Here is a 6,551-nt window from a genome sequence, read left to right as displayed (position 1 = left end):
GCTTAATAGTCCTAACAGAAGAATACTTGACATTTTGCTACCTCTGTCCACCCTAAAAAGAGTCCAACAACTTAGACAGCCCTATAGGAAACAATTTTGGAAAAAAAATCTTTGACCCTTGTACCTTCATGAAAGCTGTGGATTTTTGTTTGCTATCATTGGTAGACAATTAGGCTCTTTGTTGTGATATTCTTCTTTACAATGGTCTGTTCATTGACTCCCTAAAGTCCCCAGTGCTAATAAAGCCTCAGTTTACACAATAAACATTAAGTTTGAGTTCATTGCTATGGGGACTTCTATAAATTATAATTTAGTGCATTACGACTCTGCTTGGATAGGGCACATAGCACTATCCATAAAGATAATTGTAGAGTCAGGGATTTGCTAAAGGAGACATAACTGAGAGCTGGGAGTACAGACTCCATGATAAAATGTGGAAAAATCCCCAAACAATCCCCAAATCCATAGCAACTACAATAAAAGGCCTCTAGTTAAGATTCTCCCTGGCCTTAGCTGAGATGAAAGAGCATTTTTGTCAATCAAGACCAATATTTTGTCATAATAAAACATGCAAGAGAAAATTACACAAGTGATCAATATTTTCTGAACGTTTAAATATGACAACAGTTTATTCTGGTTCTTATGCATCTTTCATACAAACATAGGAATGGCCATGTAGGATCAGATTTGTGAACCAACTAGTCCAGTATCTCATTTCAGACAGGGGCAAGTTCCAGGCACTCCAGAGGAAGGTGTAATAAACTCAATAGAGGACAATATAGGTAACCTACTCAAAGTTTTCTTTCTAAACCAGATTGGTTAGTAGCTGGCATATGCCCTGAAGCAAGAGGGCTTATCTCTTATAGAAGGCATATAAATTTAACCATAACAGTAGATGTTCTCATACAGATATCTAATCCTTTTTGAATCCTGCTAAACTCTGGACCTTAATGATATTTTGTGGCACTGAGTTCCACAGGTTAATTATCCATTTTAGTAATTTCCTTTTATCTTTTTCAAATGTGTTGCCTTGCAATTTCATTGAATGTCTCCTTGTTCTTTTATTACCACAAAGGGTAAATGGGAGTGTCCAATTCACTTTGTGTTCTATTCACTATGTGATATTATTAATCTCTGCTGTAAATTGAATGGTTCATATCTTTTCACCCATTTGTATTTTGTTCATCAGGTGTTTTATTATTCTGCTTTTAATTATTGCTTCAACCAATTCACTTATTAGTGAAGTAAGTCTCACTCATCTGTAATTCTCAATCAGCCCAAAGCCTTTTTTAAAGTTACCTACAAGATTTGCTACTCCCCAGATTTCTAGTCTGGTAGCAGATTTCAGTGAGAGATTGCATGTTGTAGCTAGCAGCTAAACTGCTTGATTAAGATCCTTCAGTCCTGCTGGATGTATAGCATGTGCTCTTGGTAACTTGTTGCTCTTTAAATGATGAGTTTGTTTCGGCATCTCCTCTTTTGACACTTCAATCAGTAACAATGTTTCATTGTTTCTAGGTGAAAAAGTAATCACAAAATATTTTATGGCTGGAGGAAAGAGTTTGTTTACCAAATTGTGTAAAGGAGCTCAGAGACTGAGGATATGTCTACACTGTAACCTGGATCTGACTGCAGAAGATGTGGACATACTTGAGCCAGTTTGAATCACAATAGCCATGAAACTGCAGCTGCAGGGCTGGCAGCACAAGGAACATGGGGGTGTTGGATGGGGCAGGAGTCCCGGGGGTGGGGGTGGGCAACGACCACCTCGTGGGGTGAGGAGGGAACCTGTTAAGATTTTGGCAGCTTATCACTGGTTACACTTAGAACTTTACCAAAAGTGTGCAGTTATGATTCACAAATATTCTCTGAGGTAGATAAATAGGATTGTTCCAAATTTATAGATCAGGAAATAATGAGAGGCATGCCTTGCCTGGCCTGGCACTGGGGTTCAGTGGGTAAGTCATGGATGAACCCTTATCTCCTGTTCCCAGGAATCCATATGTCTACAGAGCAAACACATAAAAAACCTACAAGAGCAAGTCTCAGGGGCTGAATCTACAGACTTGGCCTTGTGCTACAGTGCTAAAAATAGCCATGTAGATGTTCCATCTCAGGCTGGAGCTTGGTTCTGAAACCTAGCCTTCTCCCTGTGCTTCAGAGCCCAAGCTCCAGCCTAAGACAGAATACCTACACAGCTGTTTTTAGCACCATAGCTGCTTAAGCCCAAAGCTGTAGACTTGGGCACTGAGACTTGCTGATACAGGGCTTTTTTTGTCATATAGATGTAAGCCATAAGACTTTCATTGCCTCCACTCAGTCAATCCAAAACATGGCTGCATCTTAATCAACATGATCATCTTTCTGCCTGTCAATCTGCACCTCCTCTGAACCTTTCCACTTCCTCTCCCTTCAATACTGTATCGGATTTAAACTTGTTCTTCCTTCCTACATAATTCTTCCCCTTTCCTACTTGTCCAGCCTTCTCACTTATCACATGACCACCTTCTGTCCACTAATGATATCAACCATACTATCCCTATTCATTTTTTACTCCCATGAGCATGGGAGTCTTTTGTTCATGCCATTCTTTAGGATTGGAACACCCTCTGTCATAAATATAAAGGGAAGGGTAAACCCCTTTGAAATCCCTCCTGGCCAGGGGAAAGCTCCTCTCACCTGTAAAGGGTTAAGAAGCTAAAGGTAACCACGCTGGCACCTGACCAAAATGACCAATGAGGAGACAAGATACTTTCAAAAGCTGGGAGGAGGGAGAGAAACAAAGGGTCTGTGGGTCTGTCTATAGTCTGTCTGTGTCGGGGATAGACCAGGAATGGAGCCTTAGAACTTTTAGTAAGTAATCTAGCTAGGTATGTGTTAGATTATGATTTCTTTAAATGGCCGAGAAAAGAATTGTGCTGAATAGAATAACTATTTCTGTCTGTGTATCTTTTTTGTAACTTAAGGTTTTGCCTAGAGGGGTTCTCTATGTTTTGAATCTAATTACCCTGTAAGATATCTATCATCCTGATTTTACAGGGGGGATTTCTTTATTTCTATTTACTTCTATTTTTATTAAAAGTCTTCTTGTAAGAAAACTGAATGCTTTTTCATTGTTCTCAGATCCAAGGGTTTGGGTCTGTGGTCACCTATGCAAATTGGTGAGGCTTTTTATCCAACATTTCCCAGGAAAGGGGGGGTGCAAGTGTTGGGAGGATTGTTCATTGTTCTTAAGATCCAAGGGTCTGGGTCTGTAGTCACCTAGGCAAATTGGTGAGGCTTTTTACCAAACCTTGTCCAGGAAGTGGGGCGCAAGGTTTTGGGAAGTATTTTGGGGGGAAAGACGCGTCCAAACAGCTCTTCCCCAGTATTAGTTTGGTGGTGGTAGCGGCCAATCCAAGGACAAAGGGTGGAATATTTTGTACCTTGGGGAAGTTTTGACCTAAGCTGGTAAAGATAAGCTTAGGAGGTTTTTCATGCAGGTCCCCACATCTGTACCCTAGAGTTCAGAGTGGGGGAGGAACTTTGACACCCTCCCTTCTCTCATCCACCAACTCATTATCTTCTCATTTAGGCCTCACTCAGCAAGGTATTTTCACATGTATATGACTTTCAGCATGGGATCAATGCTTTGAAATCGATGAGACAATTTACATCAGCTGAGGATCTACCTCAATAGGATGAGTCATATCTGCTTATGTATCTTGCTGAAGCAGGGCTTCTGTCATCAGAATTATCTCTCTTTGATCCTTGTGTGCATATTCATCGTTCATTACCTTGTAACTACTAGCTAAATGTTGTTTGTACAATGATCCTTGAAATTAATATTCCCTTTCCAGTGGATGGGCCAGTTCTATTAATTATTAAAGAGAATTCCACTTTGTTGGGTACACAGTTTGTTTTTCCATGTCCTGTTACTTAATATTTGCTACTTCAAAGATTGCTTTGAACCTGGATTGATGTTAATGGATGTCAGAACCTTTCTGTAAACAGCTTGGTTAGAATAAAGTAGATTTGCAGGCAGGCAGTTTTGTTCCCAGCAGGGGGATTGTTCGCTACCTTTGCTTTCAGTGATAGAAGATTCCACACCACTGATGTGAATTATAAAGTTCCTGTATTTCCCTGTAATTCTTAATTCTGTCAAATCGGAGTTCTTGCAGGTGGTGTACTGTCTGTCACAACTATGTTATAAATGACCAAGTTACCCGGCCAGTCAAGTTGTTAACATAACAAGCAGGTAGGTAATGTATCAATACAACTTTTAAAAAACATTATTGTGACTGTTTTGTCCCCGTTTTATACCTGATATATGAGTTTGTATGCCATATGAATAAAGCTCCAAGTCCCTAATCTCAGATAAATGAAGGAAGATTTAGCACAAACTTTAAAAATTACCCAAAGTCATCTTGCTAGATTCTGCCCACCCCCAAGCTGTTGCAAATTGTGGTTTATCAGATGAAACAGAGTTAGTGGAGTATGCAACCAGCAGCCATGTTTCTACTGTTGTTCTCTTTGGTGTTATTAGGTACAGATTACCAAACATACACACTTCCTCAAAGAGAGGATTGTACGGGGTTTCCATCTGTGCTGCACTCTTCCTGCTGCAAATTAAGTAGGGAATATGCTTAGGATTCTTACTGAGGCAGGAAAAAATTGCATCAAGGGGTAATATGAGACAAGCTCTAAAGCAACTATAGAAATGTATTATGGCAATTATGCTAACAGGCTGTTGGGGTCCTAGGGGAATAGTGAAAGAAATTTGCAGTTTAGCAAACAAAACTGATATTCATCTTGCAATTACATCTTTAATAATTTGCACCAAATACACAGATGAGGATAGTAGTATTAAAAAAACTACTGAAAAGGGATGCACCTGCAGAAATGGAAAAAGCAAATAAAGAAAAAAATCAAGATTCATAGCCAATTTATGTGTCTCTTACTCATGTTGAGGAGTACCCTACTCTATGAAAAGTCCCAGTGAAATCAATAAGGCATTAAATGTAAATATGGTGGAATCTGGCCCTAGGACACTGGAATGCGGAAAAGCAGATACCATGGCACCATACATGAGCCTTAGGAGAAAATTCTCTCTCCAGTCTTTCCTCATTCTCTAAATATTTAGTTGCACTTCTGAAAATAAAGTATATATAAACTGTTGAAGCTTAAAAACCTAAACCTTAGAGTTTTCTGAAGCATGAATAGTGAGAGAGTAAGGAGTTTTGGTGGTACAAGATAGGAGTGGAGTTGTCAAAAGCCACTGATTTTTGCTATGAGTATTCACAGGAAGAAACAGCTGTTTTAACAAAGATGATGCACAGTTAAATTTGGATATCCATAACAGCAAATAATCCTTCTGTAATAAAACTGATGGTATTAAAATCCCTGGTTTAAAAAAAAAAAAGTGACTTTTCCACAGATGGAAACACAGAAGAGACAGCTCTCTGTGAAATTAAAGTCTTCTGTCAGTGGAAAACTGTCTCTGGTGTTTCACAAAAATAGTTAACTGAAAGCCTGTGGCAATTTTGTTGTTTTCACAGGTGTTGAGAAATTTTTTTTTCCCCATGCAGCTCTAGATGATCTTTGTGCTCCCAACAAAGGCAAGTATACAATGAATAACCCATCTATCTGTTCAGGCTTGAAATAGGAATGTTATATGTGATTGGCTTGGAGATCTTGCCATTTAATGTGGTTAATGGGATGAGTAAGAAAAAAAGAAGTTAAGGAATAGGGTTCTTGAGAAAGACAAGTTGTGGAAATAGCCAGCTCTCCCTGTCATCCCCCCCACCCCCCATCATTAGATGGCAATCAATCAGCTACGTTACAGCAGCCTGATCTTGTCCACTATGTTCACCTGTTCTGCTTTATTCAGGACTGCCCCAGTCTAGAGATAATGAGAAAGGTCTCGGGTCACAGTTTAGAATTAGACAGGTGGCCTGCACTGAAAAGACAAGGAGGTGCTGATGCAGTGCTGTCTTTCTAGAGTCCAAGTGAGCAAGACCAATTCTGTTTACATCATACCGTTTTTAACAGGAGCAGGGAGAGAAATCATGAGTCAGAACTTGGCATATATTGTAGCACATGGTTTCAGTGAAGGCTTCAAGTCATGGATTACAGAAGCAGTATCTGCCATCAGGGCAACAATTCTTGAGCAAATTGATGACTTGATGGTGTCTCCGTCACCAGGAGCATTATTCCAGTGGCTATGTCAAAACTGTTGTAATTAATGAAACTTTCCATCAGAGGGCAGGATTTAAGAACTCTGGCAGGGAAGTAATCAGTGTGCAGCAGAGCTGACGTTCTCTCTTCCAACTAGTGCAGGAACAAATGGCCACAGCATGCAGAGGAGGAAGAGATGTTCTACCTTGTCTCACCTGGCCATCTTTGTCTTTGGCCAGTTTAGAAGGAACTGGAGAGATTTGTAAGTTTATTCCCTGTCATTTTACAGAATGCCTGGCTTCTAAATGAAGACTGCATTTAGGAATGCATGGCAAAAAAACCCAAGCAGACCACGACCACACTACACGCTACAGGCCAAATCCATCCATGGCATC

The 6,551-nt window shown here is 39.9% G+C and overlaps 1 long non-coding RNA gene across 1 annotated transcript; it reads left to right on the top strand.

Annotated features, from left to right (window-relative positions):
- Window positions 1-2,818: 2,818 nt before the first annotated feature.
- LOC144930468 (uncharacterized) lies at window positions 2,819-5,597 on the top strand. The gene is made up of 3 exons (XR_013635645.1): window positions 2,819-2,853; window positions 4,152-4,237; window positions 5,538-5,597. It is a non-coding gene; the product is annotated as an uncharacterized LOC144930468 (long non-coding RNA).
- Window positions 5,598-6,551: the final 954 nt, after the last annotated feature.

This window comes from Lepidochelys kempii, chromosome 4 (assembly GCF_965140285.1).
Source record: "Lepidochelys kempii isolate rLepKem1 chromosome 4, rLepKem1.hap1, whole genome shotgun sequence".
NCBI classification, from domain to species: Eukaryota; Metazoa; Chordata; order Testudines; family Cheloniidae; genus Lepidochelys; species Lepidochelys kempii.
This window is presented reverse-complemented; position numbering and strand designations above follow the sequence as displayed.